Source organism: Crocodylus siamensis, chromosome 11 (assembly GCF_052110815.1).
Source record: "Crocodylus siamensis isolate JL-2025a chromosome 11, ASM5211081v1, whole genome shotgun sequence".
NCBI lineage: Eukaryota > Metazoa > Chordata > Crocodylia > Crocodylidae > Crocodylus > Crocodylus siamensis.
In genome coordinates, this window is record NC_143405.1 from 65709389 (window position 1) to 65721794 (window position 12406).

Consider the following 12406-nt stretch of genomic DNA (forward strand, 5'->3'; position numbering starts at 1 on the left):
AATAATGGAATAATCAATCATCTATATTTGAATGTGAGACATAATAAATAAAGTGCATAATAGTCAATCAGGCTTGTACCAAGGAAAAGTTGAACAATTATAGTAGTTGTCAATTGTAAACTGCCTATGATAAGTATGCAAACATTGACCCCAAGTGTTACACTGAGAACATGGAAATTGGAATCATCTATCTTACTTGATTCAAAGCCTCCTGGATAACAAGGATGGTATTTAAGGAAAACCTTAGTTGGATTCTGATTGCTTCTTTCAGTTGGATCAAAATTAAATTAAGTCAAAACTTAGAAATACTGGTTTAATTAAAGGTACTCCACTAGCTCATAAATTATACATCAGCCCTCCTGTTGCAAACTATATGCAGGATATTAGCTGTCAGAATTACAGAAGATTCCTAAAGGTTAGTTCACTTTTATGGGTCTTATAAGGTAGATTCTGGAGTGAATAATTATGGGAGTTTTTGTGTAGCCAAACATTCACATAAAAGAGTTCCTTTCTTTCGATGGACTCCTCCAAACGTGAAAAGTTAGAAAGACAGCAGAAGTCTTGGATCATGGCCCAGACTGATTACTGACAGAAAAAACCAAGTATGAAAACATTAAGAGATGATCATCCAGAAGTTAACGATCAAGTTAAATGAGGGCAAGCACCTCACCAATGCACGTGCCCGCTGGTGGAAGCTTAGCTGCCTACGGGACTTTGCCGCCAGTCGCCTCGGGGCTTTAGGCACCTCCAGCTGGGGTGGAAGGAGTCTGCATATGCAGCCTTGGCCAGGTGCACCTTGGGCTTTGTTGGGTAGAGCCGCTTGGCCAAGTACAGCGTGCGCTCGTTCACTGCACTCCAGCGCAGCGGGATGTATTTATTGCTGTTTCCTCTAACTTCTGCTCCAGTGTTGCCCGGGTCTGTTCAAGAGCAGCACAGCTCTGGCACAGGCCTTTTGGAAACTGCTGTTTTCCTTGTTTTGAGGTGACATTTCCTTGTGCTTGTTAGCACTGGGCACATAGCTTAGCAGAGGGCTGGATTTTATTAAGCTGGTTGGAGCAATCTTCATGACAAAGTGTTGCTGCCTGCCTTCCTTTTGAAGCTTGTTCATTGCCATGCAGCACAGTGCAATACTGTCATTGCACCATCTCACGCAGGCTCCTCTGAGCCAGAGCCCGTTAACAGCAAGCAGCCGGCAGTGTGCCATTCACGTCAACAGGATACAGGATAGGCCACGAATGCGTGACTTACCGCATTGATTTCAGTGGGGTTGCACCAACATACAACCAGAGCAAAGCCCCCGGCATAAGTTGTAGCTAAGGTCCAGTGATTCACTCGCTCTCCTCTCAGCATCACGCAGGTGAGAGACATCACTCAGGCTGTGCTCCCAGAGCAAGGGGATGGACACCTTTGAACTATTTCTAACAACAGGGGACCCCCTCATGGATGATCCAAAGGACCTCTGTGAGCTATAGGAGAGGAACTTTTCATATGCAAAGAAGAAAAAGATCATTATGGAGAAGTCCTACCAGTAACTCCATCTTCAGGCACTCGAGGGGGAACTCAGTGGGGCATCTGCTTCAAGACTTGCCATGCTACAGCCCTAAGCACTTGGCTTGGGGAATGCTTCCTCCCACTCGCACCAAATTCAGATATGCGTTACTCCTCCAGCCCCGGGGGTACTCTGGGGAGAGCAAGTGGAGGGTGTTACCTGCCATGATGAGGCACGTGCGCAGTCTTGTATCCCCTTGCATGAGGAAGAAGAGGATGGGGATGAACCTCAGTGAGATGAAGCTTGAACCTCAGAGGATAATGCAGCTTCTTGGGACCAAACAGAGCTGGGGTTTGCCCTTTGCTCAACTTGGGCAAGTCTCTGAACCTCTATTTACCCTTCCATGATTGGTCTGTCTCATCTTGGTTTGCCATGGTAACAATCCAAGCCATTGCAAAACCCACACACATTGGCACCAGCTACGAGGAATGGCCAAGGCGAACCTGGGAAAATCTTGACCTTTCTCCACTGCGCTGACCCAGTGATCTCACTGGCCTCTCCGCTGCAAACCTGGGCAACCCCATAGATAATGAATACACCCTTCCATAGTGAACGTCACCGTGCCGTAAGGGGCTAGGTTGCAATGTGGGCTGCGCACTTGTGCTGAAGAGAAAGTGCATCCTTTACCCCTTGGCATGGTCTATGTGGAGCCTGGGTCCAGACACATGAGGGTAGCTGGGTGCTTTCTCCATCGTACGCGGAGGGATGAGGAATCTGTGGAGTCTCGGCTTCATTGCACTCTCTCCCCCTGCCAATACACTGGACAAGCATGGCTGAAACGTCTGGCTCAGGTTAGATGGCAATGTCATTTGCTGTTGAGATAAGCCAACAACAGGTTCTTGAGAGCAGGGGACACTGCTGTAACCCAGAAAGTGGTCTCGGCAGGATAGGCCTGCTGAGGACCACTCCCCAGGAGGACATGCTCTGCACGGCTTCTGGTTAACGGCTGGGTCGGAAGAGGCCAGCAGCTCCATAATAAGAAAGCTCATTTGACATTCCCGTCTATGCCTGGAAGTGAGTGCTAAACCTGCAGCTGTTCTGTCTTTGTCTTTGTCACCCTAGCATTGACCCCAAATATGAGCTCCCATGGATGAGGCTAATCCCGTTTTCCATTGCTCCACCATCTTAATAAATATGTATGCATCCTCTCTCCAGGCCCAAAGCATGGACCTTACAAGTGGCCATGATAGTTCAATTTGTTTTCTTGCCAGGGCTTTGAACATGGGTTTCTTTTTGTTGTTGTTGTTGTTGTTCCTTTTGAAACTTAGAAAATCTTATTCACAGTTGGTTCTTATCAAAGTGGGTTTCTTTTTCTTCAAGTCAGTGTTTGGAGACTTTCCAATTGGCTTGAATGATTAATGTGGTGCCACTGACTTGTTTTGTGTTTGTATTAGGAAAAAAATGTGCAATTCATGTTTTCCAAAGAGCCCAGTGAGGCACCTCTGATTGACCAAGCAATGCAAGCTTTGAATTATTCTTGTTGTGCACAAATCATACAATGAAAAGAAGCATTTCCACAAAGATGAATGGAGCATTCAAGGTTAGCGACACAGGCAAAAAACAAAAAAACTAAAATCCAGCTCTCAGGGAACTGTTTATTAGCCTGTAATCATTACAAAGCCAGGTCTTAATATCCTACATCCATTTAAAAGGGAGATTTGTTCTTTTGCCTACTACTTATCCAGATAGTCTAAATTTGGTTTGAATAGTGAAGGAGGTTTCTCAGCTCACCACCTCTTCCAAGTCAAGGTTGTTCCCCTTAGAGAGGTCCACCATCATTTTTCCCCTTTTATATGATTGCGATCTTTCTCTTTCTCACTGATTGCTCTACAGAACATCATTAACAAGGTGTAGCAGATAGCTAACCACATTGTGCTTCACCTGTGTGTTTTGTGTGTGAAACAAAAGAAAGGAATAGCAATCACCTTGAGAAATAATGTCCTTGTGCAAACAATATGGTGTTGGAAAGATGGACGAGTTTCCAGTAAGCCAGGGAAACCTTGAGTTGGGTGAGCCCCCTTCTCAGAAGGTGCAGGGGAAGGCAGCTCCATTACCTTGAAAGATGCTGTGCCCCTTTATGTCACCTGAGAATTTGACCCTTTTTTTTTTCTTCCGGCACTGTAACCATTCCTTCTGTGGACAGAGTGCATTTGATTGCATTTATATGTTGACAGTTCTAATTTCATAGATTTCACAGACATTCGGGCTGGAAGATCATTGAGTCCAGTCCCAGCCCAAAGGGCAGGAAGTCAGCTGGGGTCATAGGATCCCAGCAAGATAAGCATCCAATTTGCTCTTGAAGGTATTCAATGTAGGTGCTTGAACCACCTCCGAGGGCAGGCAACCTTGGGGGCTCGGACAGTAAAGAAGTTCTTCCTTATGTCCAGCCTGAAACGGTCTTGCAGGAGTTTGTGACTGTTCGACCTCGTCATCCCATTGGGACGCTCTGGTGAACAGACGTTCCCCCAGATCCTGGTGGTCACCCCTGATAAACTTATAGGTGGCCATCAGATCACCCCTGAGCCTGCGCTTTTCCAGGCTAAAGAGTCCCATGGCTCTCAGCCTGTCATCGTAAGATCTGTTTTCCTGACCTCTGATCATGCGCGTGGCTCTCCTCTGGACTCTCTCGAGCTTCTCCACATCCTTTTTGAATTGTGGAGCCCAAAACAATGCAGTACTCCAGCTGCGGCCTCACCAAGGCCGAGTACAACGAGAGAATGACATCCCAGGATCTGCTTGAAAAGTATCTATGGATGCAAGCCAGCGTTTTGGTCGCTTTACTAGCCGCAGCATTGCATTGCAGGCTCATGTTCATCTTGTGGTCAGTGATGACCCCCAAGTCTCTTCCGTAGTGCTAGCCAGCGTAGCACTGCCGAGCCGATAAAGATGCTGTGGGTTTTTCTTCCCAAGGTGCAGAACCTTGCATTTTTCGGTGTTAAACACCAATTTAATAATTGTTTGCGTTTCCTCTTAATAGGGTAAAATCCTTTTACGACAATCCTGTCACTTTGAAACTCCTTGGAAAAACAAACTTAAGACTATGATTGCTTCGTTTTGCTTTTATACCTGACAACTGATGTCATATCCACACAAAAAAAAGCCCCGTTACATTTATTTTGTGGCAGTTTTATACCAGAATTAGAAAACATGAAAATTATTCTTAAAAGGCTAGTGTTCTTTTTCAGATGTTTGTCTGCAGAAAGAAAGACTGTCATTAGCAGCTGTAGGAAGTTGTTCCAGGGCTGGAAATTACTCCCAGCATGTTACTTCAAGCTTTTCTGAGTCCCCGGTAATAAGGTGGAGAGGCAGAGTGGTTCAGCGGCTCAGGCAGTGGGTTTTACTCCCGGCTCTACCATTGCAGCGTGACCTGGGCAAAGTCACTTCTCCTTCCTCGGTCTCTGTCTCTGTTTGGTCCACGTGCGCCGTAAGTGGGGTGGGGGGAACCTGCTTCGTACTCCCTGTTTGTTCAGCAGAGGCCCTCCATGCCCCGTCACTGCGGGAGCCCTGCCGTTACCACACAAGGATGCGGAGAAGTGGGGGGGATGACAGGCCCCTAGTGTCTGCCCTCTTTTGGGGTCCTTGTCTCTCAAGGGTCTCCTGGTTAGCTCCCGTTTCATAGCTGGTCACCAGTGAGCATTTCCTGACTGTGCTTATTCCCATGGCTATGGGATGCCTCCCCCTCACTGAATGATTCACTTGGACGGAGACTTAGTCATTGAGCCTCCTCTTCTGTGCCTCGGGGCAGTTGTTGCGCGCGCTGTGTCTGTGCCTCTCCTGGCTCATGCATGCCTCCTTTTGTTTTAGTAGTTGCCAGGTTTATTCTGAGCTCGTACGTTGTGTGTGATGTGGAGGCAGGGCCCGCACATACAGAAGTCAATAGAAGTCACTGGGGCCAGGAACGTGTCCTGGATGCTTCATGCTTTGCTCATCCTATTCCACACACAAGAAGAGGGGTTCCAGGGACCATCTCCAGTTCCTCCATTATGATTGCATGCATCTATGTAGTAGATCAAGGGCATGTGATTGGGAATATGACTATGAGCAGAATCTTCTTAGGTTCCCCTGATTATCGCAGAATCACAGAATGATAGAAAATGAGGTTTGGAAAGGATCTCAGGAGGTCGCATCTAATCCAACCTATTGCTCAAAACAGGACCAGCCCCCGCTAGATCATCCCAGCCAAGGATTTGCTGAGCTGGGTCTTCAAAACCTCCAAGGATGGACACTGCACCACCTTTCTGGGTGACCCGTTCCAGTGCTTCCCCACCCTCCCCGTGAGAAAGTTCTTCCTAATATCCAACCTCAGCTTCCCTTGCTGCAACTGGAGCCCATTGCTCCTTGTCCTGTCGTCTGCCCCCACTGAGACCAGCCCAGCTCCATCCTCCTTGCAACCCCCCTGCAGGGAGTTGAAGGCTGCGATTAAATTCCCCCTGGGTCGCCTCTTCAGACTAAATAAGCCCAGTTCCCTCGGCCTCTCCTCATCAGTCCTGTCCCTCAGCCCACGAACCTTTTCACTGCTCTCCTCTGGACTCTCTCTAACTTGCCCACGTCATTTCTGTAATGGGAGGCCCACAGCTGGACACAGGACTCCAGATGTGGCCTCCCCTAGTGCAGCCCAGTGTGCTGTTAGTATTCTTGACAACAAGGGCACACTGCTGGCTCATATCCATCTTATCGTCCACTGTACCCCCAGGTCCTTTTCTGCAGAGCTGCTGCTTAGCCAATTGGTCCCAAGCCTGTACCGGTGCATAGGATTTTTCCATCCTGAGTGCAGGACTTTGCACTTGTCCTTGTTGAACCTCATGTGATTTCTTTTGGCCCAATCCTCCAATTTGTCGAGGTCTCTCTGAATCCTAGCCCTGCCCTCCAGAGTATCTACTGCTCCCCACAGCTTGATGTCATCTGGGAACTTGCTGAGGGTGCACTGCATCCCATCTTCCAAACTGTTGATGAAGACATTGAACAAAGCGCGCCCCAGGACCGGCCCCTGGGACACTCCACTTGATACCGGCTGCCAGCTAGACATTGAGCCATTGATTACTACCTGTTGAGCCTGACGATCCAACCAGCTTTCTATCCACCTCACAGTCCATTCATCCAACCTGTACTTCCTCCGTTTGCTTGCAAGAATGCTGTGGGAGGAAGTATCAAAAGTCTTGCTGAAGTCAAGGTATGTCACATCCACTGCTGTCCCCACATCCAGAGCCAGTCACCTCATCAAAGACGACAGTCAGGGTGGTCAGACATGACCTGCCCCAGTGAATCCATGCGGACTGGTCCTAATCTCCTTCTTCTCCTCCAAGTGCTTAGAAATGGATTCCTTGAGGATCTGCTCCATGATTTTTCCAGGGACTGAGGTGAGGCTGACCAGTCTGTAGTTCCCCACATCCTCCTCCTTCCCTTTCTTAAAGATGAGCACTATGTTTGCCCTTTTCTAAGCGTCTGGGACCTCCCCCAATTGCCACGGGTTTTGAAAGACGATGGCCAGAGGCTCTGCAATCACATCGGCCACATCACATTAAATGAGAACAAGGCCCGATGAATTCCCATTGGAGGCATACCAGGAAACACACCGGTAGCTCCCAGTTACTTTGAACGTCTAGCTCCCGCTGTACAGACGGCAGGCTGAACGAGTAAACTCTGTTCAAAAAATTTTCAGTGACAGATTTGTAAACTCAAGGGTGGATCAACCCTCTTCAATCTGAAGACAGCTGCGAAGGGTTTGCTATTGCCACCAACATTTGCCGGTCATACGAATTCCCCCTCAGCCTGCCAAAATTTACACAGCAGGATCAGAGTGCCACAGGGTTTGGGGGCAGAAATGACTTGGGCTCCCAGGAGTGTTTGACTAAGAGCGAGAGCCCGAAGTCTGTGACTCCGATGCATGCACTGAAGAGAAGACGTTGACTACCAGTGCTTGGTAGTAGCCCCCCAACATGGTTACAAACAATCACTTGCTGGGTCAGACCACGCGCCCATCAAGCTTGCCTCACGCAGGGGCAGACCGTGGACACCGAGGGGATGGGAGCCAGGCACGTGCAGGATTTTCTGCCTTCTGCTCCTCTCCCGCTGCAGCTTCCAGCATCGGGCACGTGCCCAGGCAGCGAGGGACCCACGGTCTAGGTCCCCCGCAGCCACGGGGGACTTGAACCCCCACCTCCCATGTCCTAGGGCAATGTGCTAACCAACCACAGTCAGACAAGCTCCAGGCTCCTGCCCACAGCTAATGCTAATGCGAGGGTCTGTCCTGACCCGCAGCTAACCTGTATCTTCAGCGAATAACAGAGAAATGTCTCTTGAGCAGAGCCCAGAGCTCCTGCTCCCAAGGTTATGGGAACAGGTGTTTTCCTCCTGTGGTCCAGCAACCCCTCTGCCGCTGACGCCACCCTGGCACTCGCACCTGTGTCCATCCCACTGGGCTCAGAGTAATAGTTCATTCGTCTGCCACTGCAACATCAGTCCCGTTCCCGTGCAGGATTCCTCCGAGCTAGTGGTGCTCTTCTCATCCTCTGCTTTGGGCGAAGCACTTCACAGCACGCTATGATCCCGGGGAACTCCTGCATCTTTTTCCCCAGTGCCTGGCGCCGACTCGGGTCGTGGCGTTTGGAGCTTCACGTGCGGCGACGCATGTGGCGTTTTTTGGACTCGCGTCTCCTGTTGGGTTCTGCATCAACCGTGGCTGCGGTGTCCAAGCTTAGCACGGGGCTCTTCGAAACATAGCGACTGACTCCAAACGAGTCGTGCCAGAGCCTGTTAAAGGTGCACTCCCCCCCCCAGAGCCAATTCAGGCAGAGAGGGGGAGCAGAGCCGATGTCAGTAAGCACTCCCCTGTCCACCCTGCCCACCTGGAGCAGGAGATTAGACGACCCTGCCCCTCACCAGAGACAGCAGCACCCTGTGCCCACCCCCACATTGGAGGAGAAGCACGGGGTCCCCCCGTTCTGGTAGGAGGGGTGGGTGCAAGGGGGCTCCCACCTCTGGGGGTGCTGGGGTCTCAGGGTTGCAATGGGGGAGGGAGATCTCCAAGTTCTGGCAGGAGGCCCCCCCAGGACCCCCCCTCTGCATGGGGGTTGGGGAGAGGCCAGCAGAGAACTGTGGGAAGTTGGAGGACCCAGAGGCCACAATCCCTCACAGTTGATATTCACGGCCTGTCAGTTGGGAGGAGGGCTTGCCCACAGCCTTGTTTCATTATCCTCTCCGAGGACTGTTCACCTCCACGGACAGTAATGTCAGGAACCCCTGGGGAAGGCAATCCTGAGCCTCCCAGATGCATCCCCCTTCCCTCCAGGCATGCACCTGGGGGCTGGCTGGGCTGCAACCCAACCACTCCGGGGCTCAAAAAAAGCCGATGGCAGCACTTCTGTGCCAGGCTGCAACAAAGCCAGCGGTTCCCCTTCCCCCATCTGGTGCTTGCGGAGGTGGATTCACCACTGTGTGAGTGGAGGCCTTGTGGGAAGGAACTAACAATTGCTGCAGGAGCGTGTCTGAGCTCAGTGGTGTGTCTGTCAATCCAATATATGTCATCTTTACTTCTACCTCCCTCAGGAGGCAATCACTGCCTGCTGGGACTTGATGCATAGATTGCTAACTTGCTGTGCATATACCAAGGCACCAAATGAGGTTTTGTAATTTAAATAACAGACCGCAGAATTGATGACACAAACAAACATGGCCCTTCGCACAGTTTGGGGGAAAATGAGCTAAAAATCCATGGGGGGAAAGAAAAAAAAATCCATTGCTCTCTCTTTCTCTCTGTCTTTCCATTAACAATGCTGTGTAGGTTCCCTCAGCCAATGCCATCGCAATCATTGTGCACTATTTTTGCACAGGAAAGATGAGAAAAGCAGCAACTCTTGGACGCACTGGGCAGCTGTAGGCAGATCCCCCTGTGGAGTAACTTGCACTGTTACTCCTGGCCATGCTGGAAGAAGTGAGGGCTGGGATCCGGGGCACCAGCTCTCACATCGCTCAGGTGAGCAAGGGGCCTAGAAGCCTGCTTTGCAAGGCTGCAGCGTCTGCCTTGCTGCGGCAGGGCATGGAGAGCATGGGACAAAAGTGCCATTGCCATGCCATGCTTGTCCTAGGCCCCCTTTGCTCAGAGCTCTGCCAAAAAAGTACCGCGTCCCCCACCAGGCCACAGGGTCCATGCCACCCCTTAAAAGCTGGAGGAAGGCAGTTGTGAGGCTGCCTATATCCATGACTCAGTCGTGCCATCAAGACTGGCGCTTCAGGGAAACGGCAGCCTTCTGGTCACAGGAGCAATCTGTGCCCGTGTGCGCCCACTGGACTCTCCATCTCCCTTCCTTCTGTCCAGAGAGTAGCAAGTGCAAGGTGCAGGAGATGTGTGCCAAGCAGAGGCGCCAAAGGAGCTCTGGATAATGAGGTGTGCCTGGGGGCTATAGCAGGTGGGGAAAAGCGTGTTTGTTGTGTGTGGGGCAAGGACACGAGACACGGCGTGTACATGCGGCAGAGCAGACAACCTCTGCAGGGGGGTACCTTGCAGTGGGGCTGACAAGGGCACTGCAGACAAAAAACCTCTATGGGAAATTATTCTAAACACCTTTCCAAATGGCATAAACCTCCCTAATCTGGCATGTCTCATTTGCATTGCAAGAAAAGCAGTTCCTTAACAAAAGGTGGGGGAGGGCGATAAATACATTTTGTTTTTGAAAAGTAACAAAAGCCCTGACAAGGCTTTTAATCATCAAATCTGTATAAACAACATTATAATACATTAGACTTGGAAATGATAAACCGTGATTATGCAACAATTAAATTAGTACTGGCAGCTTTCAAATGGGAAGTTGAAGACAGACACAATAGACACCTAGTTTTCAGGGCTTATTTTCTCTGTTAGACAAAGTATAGACAAGCAGTGAAGTGAATTTCATTTGGGAGTGAAGAAAACTGTAGGAAAACACCCATCCTTGATATATGATGTCTACTAAGACTAACTGGTAAACTAATTTTCTTTTAGTTTATTGAACTGTGACCTGAACCTGATTAGTTGCGAGTAATAAACTGCAAGTGAAAAATCTCTTTGGCTTTAAACAGTATCCAAAAATATTTATTGGTAAAAAGCTAATTACAGCCACTGAGCGGCTAATTGGTAGCTACTTACTTATTTTTCACTCTTCTGGCAATAACCGGAATTTTTCATTGTTTGGGAAGATGAAAGACTTTGCTTGCCTGTTGAAAATAGAAGCGATTAATGAGCAACACGAGGTGAATTGTATCTATTCATGAGTAGCGACAATACCCGTTAGGGTTTCTGGTAATGATTTGGGGTTGCTAGGCAGCCTACAGGTTCCCATCGGGTCCACTGGCAGCAATGGCAAAGCCCCTGTTGACTCCCACGGGGCCACCTCTGCCTCCCCGTGCAGAGGTGGCTGTGCCTGCCCCTGCCGCTCTGTTGCTCGCTTCAAATGACTTTGGATCTATCGCAGACAGAAGCATTTAGCCCTTTGGTGCACACAAAGACGACGGCGTGCCAGGGAGCTGTGCCAGTTACTCAGGAGGGGTGGCCGTTTTTCACAGCCCAAAAGTTTGGCATTATACCTGTATGCAAGATGGAGTCAGGGCTGTCTGAAAGCAAGCTTCCTTTCCATTTTAGCAAAATCCGTGTCCCGGAGGAGGAAGACTTTGGCGCTCTGAATGACCAAAAGCCACGCTTGGATCTGCCGCAGCCCAGCACGCGGCAAGACAGCCCCTGTCACTGCCAAAAACAACAGGGCAGCGCAGCGAGCCTGCCCCCAGGCCTGCCAGGAGTCGCGGAGGAATGTGCTCCCGCGGGAGGCGGGCAGGAGCCTGCTGGCTAAATGCAAAGGGAGCGTAAGCGGGAAGGTCGTCTCAGCCAGCAGCCAGCCCAGGTCCTGGCCAGGGAGAGCTGCTGCTCCTGTTCTGGAGAGAAAAAAGCAGCTTCCAAAGGCTTCCCTCTTCCACCTCGGGCTGCACGGGGACTGAGCAGAGGAAAGGCTACTCCAGGCAGGGTGCGTAAGGAAAGCTGCCACCACCCTGGCAGGAGCCAGTGCCAGGGCGTGAATGGCAGTGGCTGGCGCCCCGGACCAGCCAGGACTTGGTGCGAGAGCTCTCCAGCCCCACCGCGTCGTTGCAGAGGAGGTCTCAGCTGGGCTGGAAGCGGTGCCGCGAGCCGGGCACCGCCGCGCACACGGAGGGCAGGACGCAGGATGGGGTGAGCAAGGCCGGTCACAGTTCATAGCGGCTCTGGGGCCAAGCCCAGAGTGCGTGGGGTGCTTCAGACTTGAGCGCCGTGAACGGGGAGGGCCTGGACAGCTGTGCGCTACCCCGTGGCACAACAGGCTGCCTGTGGGGTGTCTGCCCAAGGAAGCTTCTGGCTGCCACCCCCTCCGCCCCCGCAGGGCCTTTCAGCTGCCCCCTTTTCTCCTTCGAGCACCACGAGGCGGCTGTTGCAGGCAAGCCTCGCTAGCTCGGTGCGCACGTTCGCCACGGCACAGCCAAAACTGCTTTCTTCCGACTCCTTAGCAGTGGCCACATTGTCCCCTCGCGAAGCTTCCTCATCGGTTCCTTTGTGCACGAAAGGACAGACGAGTGCATCCTTCCCCGCGGAGCCCCTTGCAGCACAGGCAGCGCGGGAGCGGGGGGACGGGGGACGTGAGAATTAAACGGGGGCTCTGCCTGGACCCAGCGAGCCCTCCAGGGTTACATGCATTTTTTGAAACAGCCGGTCCTCTTGTTTTCCCCTTCTCTTTTCTGTTCCCAGAGCTTTGAGGCTGCAGCCCCAATGCTACTGGGAAGCAGGGGCTTGGGCAGCAGCGCCTGGGGTTTAGGCCAGACCTTCCCCTAGTCTCCCTGAGGCAAAGCAGTGCAGGCAGACTC